Genomic DNA, 16,001 nt, shown 5'->3' with positions numbered 1-16,001 from the left:
CTAAAAATACATTTGAAAAAGAACTACTAGAAAAACTAAAAATGAGAAAATAAATAAGCAAATTAATTAATTAAAATCCTTGTCTAGTAAAGTTTAATGTTGGTACTTTCTCAGGTACCATTTTTTGTTACCTTTTTTCTATATACTAGCTACAATTTCCTGTTTTTTTGTATGCCTTATAATTTTTTAATAAAAACTGCACATTTTTAATATTATAATGTGATACCTTGGGAAATAAAATTCCTCCCTCTCCCTAGTGTTTGCCGGTGATTTTTTTTTTTTTTTTTGAGATGGAGTCTTGCTCTGTTGCCAGGCTGGGCACGATCTCAGCTCACTGCAACCTCTGCATTCTGGGTTCAAGCGATTCTCCGGCCTCAGCCTCCTGAGTAGCTGGGATTACAGGTGTGTGCCATCATGCCCAGCTAATTTTTGTATTTATAGTAGACATGGGGTTTCACCATACTGACCAGGATGGTCTTGATTTCCTGACCTCGTGATCTGCCTGCCTTGGCCTCCCAAGGTACTGGGATTACAGGCGTGAGCCACCACACCCGGCCACTGGTGATGTTTCTAATAGATTGTAATTTTTTTTGAGGTAGTGTTTGCTTTCTCACCCAGTCTGGAGTTCAGTGGGGCGATCACAGCCCACTGTATCCTTGAACTACTGGGCTCAATCAATCCTCCTGCTTCATCCTCCTGAGAAGCTAGAACTACGGGTATGCACCACCACGCCTGGCTAATTTTTATATTTTTTATTTTTGTAGAGACAGAGGTCTCTCTATTTTGCCCAGGCTGATCTTGAACTCCTGGCCTCAAAAGATCCTCCTGCCTTGGCCTCCTAAAGTGCTGAGATTAAAGGTGTGAGCCAACGTACCCAGCCCGTTTACAGTATTTTTAATGTTGACGTGAAGTATGTACACAATTGTTAAGCGTACACTCAACTGAGCTTTAATATGTATAACCCCGTGTTCTCTTTTGATAAACTAGAAAACCTTTCCCAACATCCTAATACACTTTTGAAGGATATCATAAATAGTGTGTTTGAGAGCTAGAGGAACGGCCCAAGTACTGTGATGAGGTTCATAGGATTTGGGGCTATTTGGAAGACCTTACAAGGCATACAGCACAACTTTTCTATCTGTTGATTTTCTCTGTAGCATCCTCATAAAATCCACTACTGGCTTGCAGGTCTTCAGAGATTGGCATTCACCAGTTCTGGAGGTGTTAACTGTTCCATCTTTGGACAGCTCAGAGTATTCAGACGTCTTTATTTATTAGAACTACACACAAGACTATTCATCAACTTCCCCCACTGCAGACAGCCCTTTGAGTTGTAAAGAGCCCTTCCCCAGGTCTTTTATTTTCTTTTCCATAATATGTCCTGGTCCCTTTAACTGCTTTTAACTGGTGATGATTTGGAGGGCCCCCACCAGCCTGCTAATTAGATCTTGAAGGCTTTATCAAAGTCGTCTTTAAATGGCATAGCCCTGAAGCCGAGGACAGACTGCTGTTTAGTGGGGGGGGGGGGAGGGGCTTTTCAAATTAGAGGGGGTCGAGCACCTTTCTTTGACCCTTTCTTCTGATACTGACCTTGTATGAATCAGACTTTCCACCCTTTATGTCAGATTCTGGTCCTGCCCGGTATACAACTTTGGCTCCTTTCCTGCAGACAGGCTCAGTGCTTCTTTAGTGATTTTATGCTGCCATCTGGTGGCTAAATCGACAGTGCCGGCTTTTTTTGGGTCCTAATTTAGCAGAAGAGAGGATGTACAGATTAACATAGTGACAATCCTAGAACTGGAATAATCTGAATCTTTAAAAAGAGGACCTGATTTCTTCCTATTGTGTGCCATGTGATTGGGAGCCCAAAGAAGAGGATGCTAACACAGCTATGGCATGGCCACAGAAAATATGCCTGAAATATCCCCATCAGAGCCCAACTCTTACAAGCTAATTGACTTTGAGCAAGTCACTTTTCCTTGTAGTGTCTCAGTTTCCATACTTCTGATCCTAACAGGTTTATAAAATGGAGCCAAGCAGTACTGAAGGTGAGGCCAGGTCAGGAAGAGGAGGAAGTAAAGTGAATTGAAAGCTAGTGGGGGCAGGGGAGTAAGTAAAACCTGAAGGTGATAAATGGCAGAAGAGAGCAGGACTGCTCTAGGGCAAAGGCCTAGGCAAATATTTTTCAGAAGTTCCTTTTAATGTAAACAGTTTGATTAAAAATATATTACAAATACATGGGCCCATGTGAGGTGTAGTGATTTATCAATGAAAATTTAGAATACCAGGTGGAGAAGAGATGCTTACATATTTGTTTAGTCAACAGTTCACATACCAATTTTTATAATGACCTTGCACCATATCTTCCTTTTTAGGTCCAGAAATAATCTCTTTGTGTTTATTGTCAAATGCGCCATTCCTGGCTAATTTCATATCTCCCTCCATGAGAAAAACATAGCAACACTGTACTACTTCCATTTTTGCAATGGCACTCTGGAACCTCTTTGTATTGAAATTATAAATTTCTTGCTTTTGCAGTTTCTTTAGCCTAAGGGTCAACAGTGGATTTAGGTAGGCCACACCTCTGAACATGTCCTGTGTCCAATGTGAGTGTCACCCCATAACGGCACATCAGCACCATTTTGCATGCCTAGCCTTAAGAGTTACCATTTAAAAAAAATCCAGTGACAACCAATGAGAGTGATCTGCTAGCGTGGCTGCCCACCTGGAACCAGGGCCTGGCCACAGAAACCCAGGACAACCAGTTTATAAATTGTCTTTTTGACTTTTTATTTTAAAAGGCATTTTTGTGAAACAAAAGGTTTTAATTTCAGAGTCAAATTTATCAATCTTTTATAGTTGATGCTACTTGAGTCTTTAGAAAATTTTTCCCCAACCAAATTTCTTTTTTCTTTTTTTGAGATGGAGTCTTGCTCTGTCGCCCGGGCTGGAGTGCAGTGGCACAATCTCGGCTCACTGCAACCTCTGCCTCCCGGATTCAAGCGATTCTCCTGCCTCAGCCTCCCAAGTAGCTGGGATTATAGGTTCCTGCCACCATGCCCGGCTAATTTTTGTATTTATAGTAGAGACGGGGTTTCGCTGTGTTGGCCAGGCTGATCTCAAGCTCCTGACCTCAGGTGATCCACCCACCTCGGCCTCCCAAAGTGCTGGGATTACAGGCGTAAACCACCGCGCCCGGCCAACCAAATTTCTTAAAAGTATAGAACATTTCCACACTTGTAGAAACTTCAAGTAGATAAAGTTGTATTAGAGGTTTGGTAATCCAGTCTTTCTGAGAGCTGCTTCATAGGTGTCCCTGTAGGCAGTTTCACTCTTTGTTAAGCATTGTTTTCTCAAAGGTACCATTGTATTGCACCACTTTACAATACAATAACCCTCATTTGGAATGACAAGTCAGATTACCTTTTTTGTTGATCCAAGGACACTTAGAAGATGGAAGGTATTTCTTAAGGAAGAAAATTTGCATACTTTATTATTTTTCTGGAAACGGAAGAGCAAGCTTACCTGATAGATTTGGGTTGATAGTTACACTTTCCAGTTCAGCCAGTGGGAGGGTAACGTATCCTTTGACTTTCTAGAAGTTGCTCTATAATACTTAAGTTGCCATTGTCTCCCTTCTGGTTCTCTGTTGTTTCTCGAATAATATAGAAGAGTTTATGAGATTAATTGCTTCCTACTGAAATAGCCAGGTTTCTGAGGGCAGCTTTGGCTTTTATATGAGCTTTTTTTTCCTACCACTTACCAGTTACTGACAGAGGGTCAACTTCACTACTGTGTCATATGGTTGGTCCAATGTTGGGTTCCTCAGATTCACGGAGGAAATAGGAAAATAGTAAAGATTAAGGAGTCATAGTTAAAAAATTACAAACAGGTCACAAACAGTACTCTTTCTTGATTATTTAGGAAACAAATAGCCATTCTATGAAATGTCTTTCTTTCCTTTTTCTCTCTTGCTCACCAATTGACTCGTAATCACTTCCCGTTCTCTTATGGTTGGGAGCCATACAAGGTAGAGTGCTGGAGTCAAAACTACATTGACTCTGAATCATGGTGTGTGACCTCAGGCACATGATGTAACCTCTATAGGACTCTATTTTAATGTATAAAACAGGAATAATCCTTTATTATTATCTATGCAATACATATTCCATTATCTATTACATTGGATAATGGAATGGGAAGTCCCTTGAAGATGGTACTAACCTCAATGTATTACTCCTACCTTCTTTGGTTCAAAAGTTTGGTGGGAGGAGTTACAAATTCTGGTTTGAATGATGTATTTGGATACTTTATCAACACATCAAAGCTCTACCTATCCCTTCCCCCAATCTCAAAACCAAACTGAATTAACATCTTTACATTTATTATGCAGTTTATGGAGGATTTTAGCATTAATTATTGCTTGATTTACTCAATGTCCCCATGTTATAGATGAGAACTGGAAAACCCATTGAAGTTGTGACTCCTGGTCTAGAAATGAAGTCTACTTCCACTTAATGTTCTTCCTGGTATGTCTTTGCTTTCTTGAAATTTCCCTTTTTTGTCGTTACTGGGTAAATTTTGAACCAACCAAATCACAAAGATGTCCGGCTTTCAATCTTCTAGGCCACGCCTCTTATGCTCTCTCCGCCCTCAGCCCCCCCTCAGTTCTTAAAGCGCTGCAATTCCCTGCTGCAGCCATATTTCTTCCTCTCTCGGGGCTGGAAGCTTCCTGACTGACGATCTCTCTGCACTTGGGGTTCTTTCTAGAACATTTTCTAGTCCCCCAACACCCCTTATGGTGTATTTCTTTAAAAAAATCACCTAAATTCCATAAAATATTTTTTAAAATTCTATACTTTCTCCTAGTGTTTTCTTGACACGTCCTCCATATTTTTTTTAAAAAAGTATTTGGAATATTTTGAGGCAATTTTTAATTTTTAAGGAATTTTTCTTTGGAAACATTTTTGGTTGACATCTCTGCTTTTTGTGGATCAGTTTTTTACTCTTCCACTCTTTTCTATATTTTGCCCATCGGGGCTGCGGATACCTGGTTTTATTATTTTTTCTTTGCCCAACGGGGCCGTGGATACCTGCCTTTTAATTCTTTTTTATTCGCCCATCGGGGCCGCGGATACCTGCTTTTTATTTTTTTTTTCCTTAGCCCATCGGGGCATCGGATACCTGCTGATTCCCTTCCCCTCTGAACCCCCCAACACTCTGGGCCATCGGGGTGACGGATACCTGCTTTTTAAAAATTTTCTTTTTTTGGCCCATCGGGGCTTCGGATACCTGCTTTTTTTTTTTTTTTTTTTCCTTGCCCATCGGGGCCTCGGATACCTGCTTTAATTTTTGTTTTTCTGGCCCATCGGGGCCGCGGATACCTGCTTTGATTTTTTTTTTTTCATCGCCCATCGGTGCTTTTTATGGATGAAAAAATGTTGGTTTTGTGGGTTGTTGCACTCTCTGGAATATCTACACTTTTTTTTGCTGCTCATCATTTGGTGGTGTGTGAGTGTACCTACGGCTTTGGCAGAGAATGACTCTGCAGTTAAGCTAAGGGCGTGTTCAGATTGTGGAGGAAAAGTGGCCGCCATTTTAGACTTGCCGCATAACGGCTTAGGGCTAGTCGTTTGTGCTAAGTTAAACTAGGGAGGCAAGATGGATGATAGCAGGTCAGGCAGAGGAAGTCATGTGCATTGCATGAGCTAAACCTATCTGAATGAGTTGATTTGGGGCTTGTTAAGAGCTTTGCGTTATTGTTGTATCGGGAGGCAGTAACACAGAATCGTCTTTTATCAGTACAAGGGACTAGCTGAAAATGAAAGGTTAGAAAAGACTAAGGTTCAGGGCTTAAAATGGCGATTTTGACATTGCGGCATTGCTCAGCATGGCGGGCTGTGCTTTGTTAGGTTGTCCAAAATGGCGGATCCAGTTTTGTCGCAGTGTTCAAGTGGCGGGAAGGCCACATCATGATGGGCGAGGCTTTGTTAAGTGGTTAGCATGGTAGTGGACATGTGCGGTCACACAGGAAAAGATGGCGGCTGAAGGTCTTGCCGCAGTGTAAAACATGGCGGGCCTCTTTGTCTTTGCTGTGTGCTTTTCGTGTTGGGTTTTGCCGCAGGGACAATATGGCAGGCGTTGTCATACGTATATCATGGCTTTTGTCACGTGGACATCATGGCGGGCTTGCCGCATTGTTAAAGATGGCGGGTTTTGCCGCCTAGTGCCACGCAGAGCGGGAGAAAAGGTGGGATGGACAGTGCTGGATTGCTGCATAACCCAACCAATTAGAAATGGGGATGGAATTGGTCACAGCCAATTAGAGCAGAAGATGGAATTAGACTGATGACACACTGTCCAGCTACTCAGCGAGGACTTGGGTGAATTAACATAGCACTTCGCAGCTGTCTTTAGCCAGTCAGGAGAAAGAAGTGGAGGGGCCACGTGTATGTCTCCCAGTGGGCGGTACACCAGGTGTTTTCAAGGTCTTTTCAAGGACATTTGGCCTTTCCACCTCTGTCGCCTCTCATTTGTCCCCTCCTGTCCAGTGCTGCCTCTTGCAGTGCTGGATATCTGGCTGTGTGGTCTGAACCTCACTCCATTCCTCTGTATTGGTGCCTCACCTAAGTATACCTCCCCTCCACCCCCCACCCCCCCCAACTCCCCACCCCCCACCGCCCCACCCCCCCACCCCCTCTGGTCTGCCCTGCACTGCACTGTGGCCATGGGCAATGCTCCAGGCCTGCTTGGTGTGGACATGGTGGTGAGCCGTGGCAAGGACCAGAATGGATCACAGATGATCGTTGGCCAACAGGTGGCAGAAGAGGAATTCCTGCCTTCCTCAAGAGGAACACCTACCCCTTGGCTAATGCTGGGGTCGGATTTTGATTTATATTTATCTTTTGGATGTCAGTCATACAGTCTGATTTTGTGGTTTGCTAGTGTTTGAATTTAAGTCTTAAGTGACTATTATAGAAATGTATTAAGAGGCTTTATTTGTAGAATTCATTTTAATTACACTTAATGAGTTTTTATTTTGAGTTCCGTAAAATTCCTTAAAGTTTTTAGCTTCTCGTTACAAATTCCTTAACCTTTTTTTGGCAGTAGGTAGTCAAAGTCAAATAATTTCTAATGTTTTAAAAATGTGCTGGTTATTTTCTTTGAAATTGACTTAACTATTTTCCTTTGGATTTTGAAGAGTCTGTAGCACAGAAACAGTAAAAAATTTAACTTCATGACCTAATGTAAAAAAGAGTGTTTGAAGGTTTACACAGGTCCAGGCCTTGCTTTGTTCCCATCCTTGATGCTGCACTAATTGACTAATCACCTACTTACCAGACAGGAAACTTGAATTGCTGTGGTCTGGTGTCCTCTATTCAGACTTATTATATTGGAGTATTTCAATTTTTGGTTGTATCCTGCCTGCCTAGCATCCAGTTTCTCCCCAGCCCTGCTCCCAGCAAACCCCTAGTCTAGCCCCAGCCCTAGTCCCACCCCGCCCGAGCCCTGCCCCAGCCCCAGTCCCCTAACCCCCCAGCCCTAGCCCGAGTCCGAGTCCTAGTTCCTCAGTACCCCCCAGATTCTCTCGAAAGTCACACTAATTTTCATTGATTCAGTGCTCAAAATAAGTTGTCCATTGCTTATCCTATTATACTGGGATATTCTGTTTACCCTTGGCATTGGATCTTCAGTACTGACTCCTTGACCATTTTCAGTTAATGCATACAGTCCTATTTGTCTGTGATCTTAGAACAAAGAATTTCTTTACCCGGTACGTTGAAGTTAGGGAATGTCAATTGAGAGCTTTCTATCAGAGCATTACTGCCCACAATTTGAGTTACTTATCATTTTCTCGATCCCCTGCCCTTAAAGGAGAAACCATTTCTCTGTCATTGCTTCTGTAGTCACAGTCCCAATTTTGAGTAGTGATCTTTTCTTGTGTACTGTGTTGGCCACCTAAAACTCTTTGCATTGAGTAAAATTCTAATTGCCAATAATCCTACCCATTGGATTAGACAGCACTCTGAACCCCATTTGCATTCAGCAGGGGGTCGGAGACAACCCGTCTTTTATTGGACAGTTAAAATGCTCAGTCCCAATTGTCATAGCTTTGCCTATTAAACAAAGGCACCCTACTGCGCTTTTTGCTGTGCTTCTGGAGAATCCTGCTGTTCTTGGACAATTAAAGAACAAAGTAGTAATTGCTAATTGCCTCACCCATTAATCATGAAGACTACCAGTCGCCCTTGCATTTGCCTTGAGGCAGTGCTGACTACCTGAGATTTAAGAGTTTCTTAAATTGTTGAGTAAAATCCCAATTATCCACAGTTCTGTTAGTTACACTGTGGCCTTTGCAAACATCTTTGCGTGACAGCAGTGGGACTGACTCATTCTTAGAGCCCCTTCCCTTGGAATATTAATGGATACAATAGTAATTATTCATGGTTCTGCGTAACAGAAAAGACCCACTTATGTGTATGCCCTTATCATTGCTCCTAGGTAGTGTGAACTGCCTATCACCTTGCATTGATATGTAAAACACTAATTGCCCATAGTCCCACTCATTAGTCTAGGATGTCCCGTTTGCCATTGCTGCTGAGTTCTGACTACCCAAGTTTCCTTCTCTTAAACAGTTGATATGCATAATTGCATATATTCATGGTTCTGTGCAACAAAAATGGATTCTCACCCCATCCCACCTTCTGTGGGATGTTGCTAACGAGTGCAGATTATTCAATAACAGCTCTTGGACAGTTAATTTGCACAGTTGCAATTGTCCAGAGTCCTGTCCATTAGAAAGGGACTCTGTATCCTATTTGCACGCTGCAGTGTGGGCTGATCACGCAAGGACTCTTCTTGTGCATTGATATTCATAATTGTATTTGTCCACGATCTTGTGCACTAACCCTTCCACTCCCTTTGTATTCCAGCAGGGGACCCTTACTACTCAAGACCTCTGTACTAGGACAGTTTATGTGCACAATCCTAATTGATTAGAACTGAGTCTTTTATATCAAGGTTCCTGCATCATCTTTGCTTTACATCAAGAGGGTGCTGGTTACCTAATGCCCCTCCTCCAGAAATTATGGATGTGCAAAATGCAATTTCCCTATCTGCTGTTAGTCTGGGGTCTCATCCCCTCATATTCCTTTTGTCTTACAGCAGGGGGTACTTGGGACTGTTAATGCGCATAATTGCAATTATGGTCTTTTCCATTAAATTAAGATCTCAACCGCTCACACTCTCTTAGCATTACAGTAGAGGGTGCTAATCACAAGGACATTTCTTTTGTACTGTTAATGTGCTACTTGCATTTGTCCCTCTTCCTGTGCACTAAAGACCCCACTCACTTCCCTAGTGTTCAGCAGTGGATGACCTCTACTCAAGACCAGGATAGTTAATGTGAACCATGGCAATTGATCACAACAATGTCTTTCAGATCAGATCCATTGTATCCTCCTTGTTTTCCAGCAAGGGATATTAATTACATATGTTACCTTTCCCTGGGACTATGAATGTGCAAAATTCCAATGTTCATGGTCTCTCTCTTTAAACCTATATCTACCCCTTTTACATTATAGAAAGAGATGCTGGCAACCCAAAGTCCTTCTCTTGGGCCTCTTAATGTGTGTTTCTAATTGTCCATGACTCTTAATGTGCATATTTTCAATTGTCTAACTGATTTCAATTGTCTAAGACATTTCAAATGTCTAATTGATTAGAACTGAGTCTTTTATATCAAGCTGATATTTAGCTTTTATATCAAGCTAATATCCTGACTTTTCAGTATCATAGAAGGGGGTACTGATTTCCTAAAGTCTTTCTTGAACTTCTATTATGCAAAATTGCCCTGAGGCCGGGTGTGGTGGCTCACACCTGTAATCCCAGCACTTTGGGAGGCTGAGGTGGGAAATTCCCTTACTGCCAGGAGTTTGAGACCAGCCTGGCCAACATTTAAAAAAAAACAAAAAAGTAAAACAATTGCCCTGAAATCCCATCCCCCTCACACCTCCTTGGCATAGCAGCAGGAGTGCTAACTAGCTAGTGCTTCTTCTCCTATACTGCTTAAATGCGCATAATTAACAGTAGTTGATGTGCCCCTATGTTAGAGTAGAATCCCTCTTCCTTGCTCCATTTGCATTACTGCAGGAGCTTCTAACTAGCCTGAATTCACTCTCTTGGACTGTTAATGTGCATACTTATATTTGCTCCTGTACTTTTTTACCATGTAAGGACCCCACCCACTGTATTTACATCCCAGCCGGAAGTACCTACTACTTAAGACCCTTAGACTAGTAAAGTTAGCGTGCATAATCTTAGTTGTTATATACACATTTTCATTTGTATACAGTTGTGCCTTTTATCAGGACTCCTGTACTTACCAAAGCAGAGAGTGCTAATCAACATTAAGCCCTTCTCTTCGGACTGTAGATGCATGTAATTGCAGTTGTCAATGGTCCTTCAATTAGACTTGGGTTTCTGACCTATCACACCCTCTTTGCTTTATTGCATGGGGTACTATTCACTTAAGTCCCCTTTTTCAACTGTTAATGTGCCTAATGACAATTACATCACGATCCTTCCTTTTGAAGGACAGCATGGTTGGTGACACCTAAGGTTCCATTTCTTGGCCTCCCAATATGTATGATTAATACAATCGAGGTCAATTAATTAATACAGTAGAAGTTGCTATGCACTAGAGAAGGAAAGTGCTCCCCTCATCCCCACTTTTCCCTTCCAGCAGGAAGTGCCCACCCTATAAGACCCTTTTATTTGGAGAGTTTAGGTGCACAATTGTAAGTGACCACAAACATGCCTCTTGGACATTTATGTGTGTAATCGCACACTGCTCATTCCATGTGAATAAGGTCCTACTCTCTGACCACTTTTGCAATACAGAAGGGGTGCTGATAACCAAGTCCCCTTTTCTTGGCTGTTGTGTGTGATTATAATTGTCTGGGATCCTATGCAGTAGAAAAGGAGGGTCCTCTCCACATACCTCAGGCTCACCTTTCCCTTCCAGCAGGGAGTGCCCACTCCGTAAGACTCTCACATTTGGACAGTCAAGGTGCATAATTCTTAAGTGAACACAACCATGCACCTTAGACATGGATTTGCATAACTACACACAGCTCACCTATCGGAATAAAATCCTACTCTCAGACCCCTTTTGCAGTACAGCAGGGGTGCTGATCACCAAGGCCCCTTTTCCTGGCCTGGTATGTGTGTGATTTTGTTTGTCCCGGTTCCTGTGTATTAGACATGGAAGCCTCCCCTGCCACACTCCACCCCCAATCTTCCTTTCCCTTCTGGCAGGGAGTGCCCCCTCCGTAGGGCGCTTACATTTGGACAATCAAGGTGCACAGTTGTAAGTGACCACAGGCATGCACCTTGGACATTAATGTGCATAACTGCACTTTGCCCATTCCATCTGAATAAGGTCCTACTCTCAGACCCCTTTTGCAGTACAGCAGGGGTGCTGATCACCAAGGCCCCTTTTCCTGGCCTGGTGTGTGTGTGATTTTGTTTGTCCTGGTTCCTGTGTATTAGACATGGAAGCCTCCCCTGCCACACTCCATCCCCAATCTTCCTTTCCCTTCTGGCAGGGAGTGCCCCCTCCATAGGGCGCTTACATTTGGACAATCAAGGTGCACAGTTGTAAGTGACCACAGGCATGCACCTTGGACATTAATGTGCATAACTGCACTTTGCCCATTCCATCTGAATAAGGTCCTACTCTCAGACCCCTTTTGCAGTACAGCAGGGGTGCTGATCACCAAGGCCCCTTTTCTTGGCCTGTTATGTGCGTGATTATATTTGTCTGGGTTCTTGTGCATTAGACAAGGAAGCCTTCCCCCCGCCCCCTGCCCCCTGCCCCCACTCCCAGTCTTCCTTTCCCTTCCAGCAGGGAGTGCCCCCTCCATAAGATCGTTACATTTGGACAGTCAAGGTGCACAATTATAAGTGACCACAGCCATGCACCTTGGATATTAATGTGCGTAACTACACATGGCCCATCCCATCTGAATAAGGTCCTGCTCACAGACCCTTTTTGCAGTACAGCAGGGGTGCTGATCACCAAGGCCCCTTTTCCTGGCCTGTTATGTGTGTGATTATATTTGTTCCAGTTCCTGTGTAATAGACATGGAAACCTCCCCTGCCACACTCCACCCCCAATCTTCCTTTCCCTTCCGGCAGGGAGTACCCGCTCCATAAGACCCTTATATTTGGACAATCAAGGTGCACAATTGTATGTGACCACAACCGTGTACCTTGGACATAAATGTGTGTAACTGCACATGGCCCATCCCATCTGAATAAGGTCCTACTCTCAGACCCCTTTTGCAATACAGTAGGGGTGCTGATAACCAAGGCCCCTTTTCCTGGCCTGTTAAGGTATGTGATTATATTTGTCTGGGTTCCAGTGTATAATACATGGAAGCCTCCCCTGCCCCACCCCACCCTCAATCTTCCTTTCCCTTCTGGCAGGGAGTGCCCCCTCCATAAGAACCTTACATTTGGACAGTCAAGGTACACAATTGTAAGTGACCGCAGCCATGCACCTTGGTCAATAATGTGTGTAACTGCACACGGCCTATCTACTCTCAGACCCCTTTTGCAGTACAGCAGGGGTGCTGATAACCAAGGCCCATTTTCCTGGCCTGTTATGTGTGTGATTATATTTGTTCAGGTTTCTGTGTACTAGACAAGGAAGCCTCCTCTGCCTCACCCCACCAACCCGTAATCTTTCTTTTCCTCCCAGCAGGGAGTGCTCACTCCATAAGACCCTTACATTTGGACAGTCAAGGTGCACAATTTTAAGTGACCACAACCATGCGTCTTGGAAATTTATGTGCATAACTGCACACGGCTTATCCTAGTTGAATAAGGTCCTACTCTCAGACCCCCTTTGCAGTATAGCTGGGGTGCTGATCACTAAGGCCTCTTTTCTTGGCTTGTCTGTATTCTTGTGTACTAGATAAGGGCACCTTCTCATGGACTCCCTTTGCTTTTCAACAAGGAGTACCCACTACTTTTTAAGATTCTTAATATTTGTCCAAAGTACATGGTTTTCATTGACCACAACGATGTCCCTTGGACATTAGTGTACGTAATCACCACATGGTTCATCCTAATTAAACAAGGTCCTACCCTCTCACCCTCCATTTGCAGTATACCAGGGTTGCTGTCCCCCTAAGTCCCCTTTTCTTGGCTTGTTGACATGCATAATTGCATTTATGTGGGTTCTTGTGCCCTAGACAAGGATGCCCCACCTCTTTTCAATAGTGGGTGCCCACTCCTTATGATCTTTACATTTGAACAAGTTAATGTGAATAATTGCAGTTGTCCACAACCCTATCACTTCTAGGACTATTGTACCTCTTTTGCATTACTGTGGGGTATACTGTTTCCCTCCAAGGCCCCTTCTGGTGGACTATCAACATACATAATTGAAATTTTCTTTTGTCTTTGTCAGTAGATTAAGGTCATACCCCATCACCTTTCCTTTGTAGTACAGCAGGGTGTCCTGATCAACCAAAGTCCTGTTGTTTTGGACTGTTAATATGTGCAATTACATTTGCTTCTGATCTGTGCACTAGATAAGGATCCTACCTACTTTCTTAGCGTTTTTAGCAGGTAATGCCCACTACTCAAGACTCTGTCACTTGGAATGTTCATGTGCACAAACACAATTCTCTAAGCATATGCCTGTACCACCTTTACTTTAGAGCAGGGGGATGATATTCACTTAGTGCCCCTTCTTTTGGACTTAATATGCATTAATGCAATTGTCCGACTCTTCTTTTAGAGTAAGAGTTGATCTCCACGTACTCCCCTTGCATCAGGGGCATGTTAATTATGAATGAACCGTTTTCTTTTAATATTAATGTCATCATAATTGTATTTGTGGACCTGTGTAGTAGAAAAAGACCCTATGTTCCTCCCATTACCCTTTGGATTGCTGCTGAGAAGTGTTAACTACTCATAATCTCAGCTCTTGGACAATTAATAACATTAATAACAATTATCAAGGGCACTGATCATTAGGTAAGACTCCTGCCTCCTCGTTGCGTACATTGGGGGTACTGTTAATGTGAATATTTGCAATTATGCATGTCTCCTTCTGTTAGAGTGGGATATTATGCCCTAGTATCCCCTTTGCGTTACTGCAGGGGCTGCTGACTACTCAAAACTTCTCCTGGGACTGTTAATAGGCACAATGGCAGTTATCAATGGTTTTTTCCCTCCTTGACCTTGTTAAGCAAGCGCCCCACCCCAGCCTTAGTTTCCCATGGCATAATAAAGTATAAGCATTGGAGTATTCCATGCACTTGTCCATCAAACAGTGGTACATACTCCCACCCCTTTTGCATTGCGCCAGTGTGTAAAATCACAGGTAGCCATGGTGTCATGCTTTATATACGAAGTCTTCCCTCTCTTTGCCCCTTGTGTGCCCTTGGCCCCTTTTTACAGACTATTGCTCACAATCTCAGGTGTCCATATATCCAGCTATTAGATAAGATTGTGCTGTCTCCCTCCTCCCTTCCCTCCGCCCTGCCCCTTTTGCCTCTTTGCTGGGTAATGTTGACTGGACAAGGCCCTTTCTCTTGGACTTAAAAAATTCTCAGTTGCACTTTCCTTGGTCCCACCCATTATACATGAACCCCTCTACTTCCTTTCACATTGCTTCTGAGTATGCTGACTACCCAGAGCCCCTTCTGTGTTATTAATAAACACAGTACTGATTATCCCATTTTTCAGCCCATCAGTCCAAGATCTCCCTACCACTTTGGTGTGTTTGTGCAGTGTTGACTATGAAAAGCAGGCCTGAACTAGGTGGATAAGCCTTCACTCATTTTCTTTCATTTATGAATGATCCCAGTTTCAATTATTGTCAGATTCTGGGGACAAGAACCATTCTTGCCCACCTGTGTTACTGCTTTACTGTGCAAAATACTCAAGGCAAGTCACACCCAGGGAGCTGGATTGCCGTCCTTTATTTTGTGTTTCCAGTATACACTATCAAATTGTCTCCCCAGGAAGGAAGGTTGGCACTTTCTCTGCATTCTTCTTTCCAGAGCAGATTGCCTGGTTAAGAATCTCTTGTTGTTCCCTTTGTATATTGTTATTGTAAAGTGTCAAATGCCAGGATACAGCCAGAAAAATTGCTGTTATTATTATTAAAAAAATTTTTTAAGAAAGACATCTGGATTGTAGGGTGGACTCGATAACCTGGTCATTATTTTTTTGAAGCCAAAATATCCATTTATACCGTGTACCTGGTGACCAGTGTCTCTCATTTTAACTGAGGGTGGTGGGTCTGTGGATAGAACACTGACTCTTGCTGTTTTAATATTATCAAAGACGTTCTAAAGTGGAACTCTTAAGAACAGTATCTTTGTGTGGGCTTTACCAGCATTCACTTTTAGAAAAACTACCTAAATTTTATAATCCTTTAATTTCTTCATCTGGAGCACCTGCCCCTACTTATTTCAAGAAGATTGCAGTAAAACGATTAAATGAGGGAACATATGCAGTGGTGCTTTTAAAAAGCATATGCCACCTTTTTTATTAATTAATCTGTTATATAAAATGAAGCATTTAATTATAGTAATAATTTGAAGTAGTTTGAAGTACCACACTGAGGTGAGGACTTAAAAATTATGAGTTCCCTATTTTATAAGAAAAATAAGCCAAAATTAAATATTCTTTTGGATATAAATTTCAACAGTGAGATAGCTGCCTAGTGGAAATTAATAATATCCCAGCCACTAGTGTACAGGGTGTTTTGTGGCAAAGGATTATGTAATGTGGAACTGCTCAAGCAAATAACTAGTCATCACAACAGCAGTTCTTTGTAATAACTGAAAAAGAATATTGTTTCTCGGAGAAGGATGTCAAAAGATCGGCCCAGCTCAGGGAGCAGTTTGCCCTACTAGCTCCTCGGACAGCTGTAAGAAGAGTCTCTGGCTCTTTAGAATACTGTAAGTACTACT

The 16,001-nt window shown here is 42.7% G+C and overlaps 1 long non-coding RNA gene across 4 annotated transcripts in view; it reads left to right on the top strand.

Moving 5' to 3' along the window:
* Positions 1-4,661: 4,661 nt before the first annotated feature.
* Positions 4,662-16,001, top strand: part of LOC129475511 (uncharacterized) — a 32,238-nt gene continuing 20,898 nt past the window's right edge. For 2 of the 4 annotated variants that reach the window (XR_010119638.1, XR_008654813.2), the window contains exon 1: positions 6,694-6,879. This is a non-coding gene — a long non-coding RNA (uncharacterized lncRNA). Of the gene's footprint in view, positions 15,990-16,001 lie in introns of all 4 variants that reach the window. The other 2 variants (XR_008654815.2, XR_008654814.2) reach the window with 2 other exon arrangements.

Source organism: Symphalangus syndactylus, chromosome X (assembly GCF_028878055.3).
Source record: "Symphalangus syndactylus isolate Jambi chromosome X, NHGRI_mSymSyn1-v2.1_pri, whole genome shotgun sequence".
NCBI lineage: Eukaryota > Metazoa > Chordata > Mammalia > Primates > Hylobatidae > Symphalangus > Symphalangus syndactylus.
This window is presented reverse-complemented; position numbering and strand designations above follow the sequence as displayed.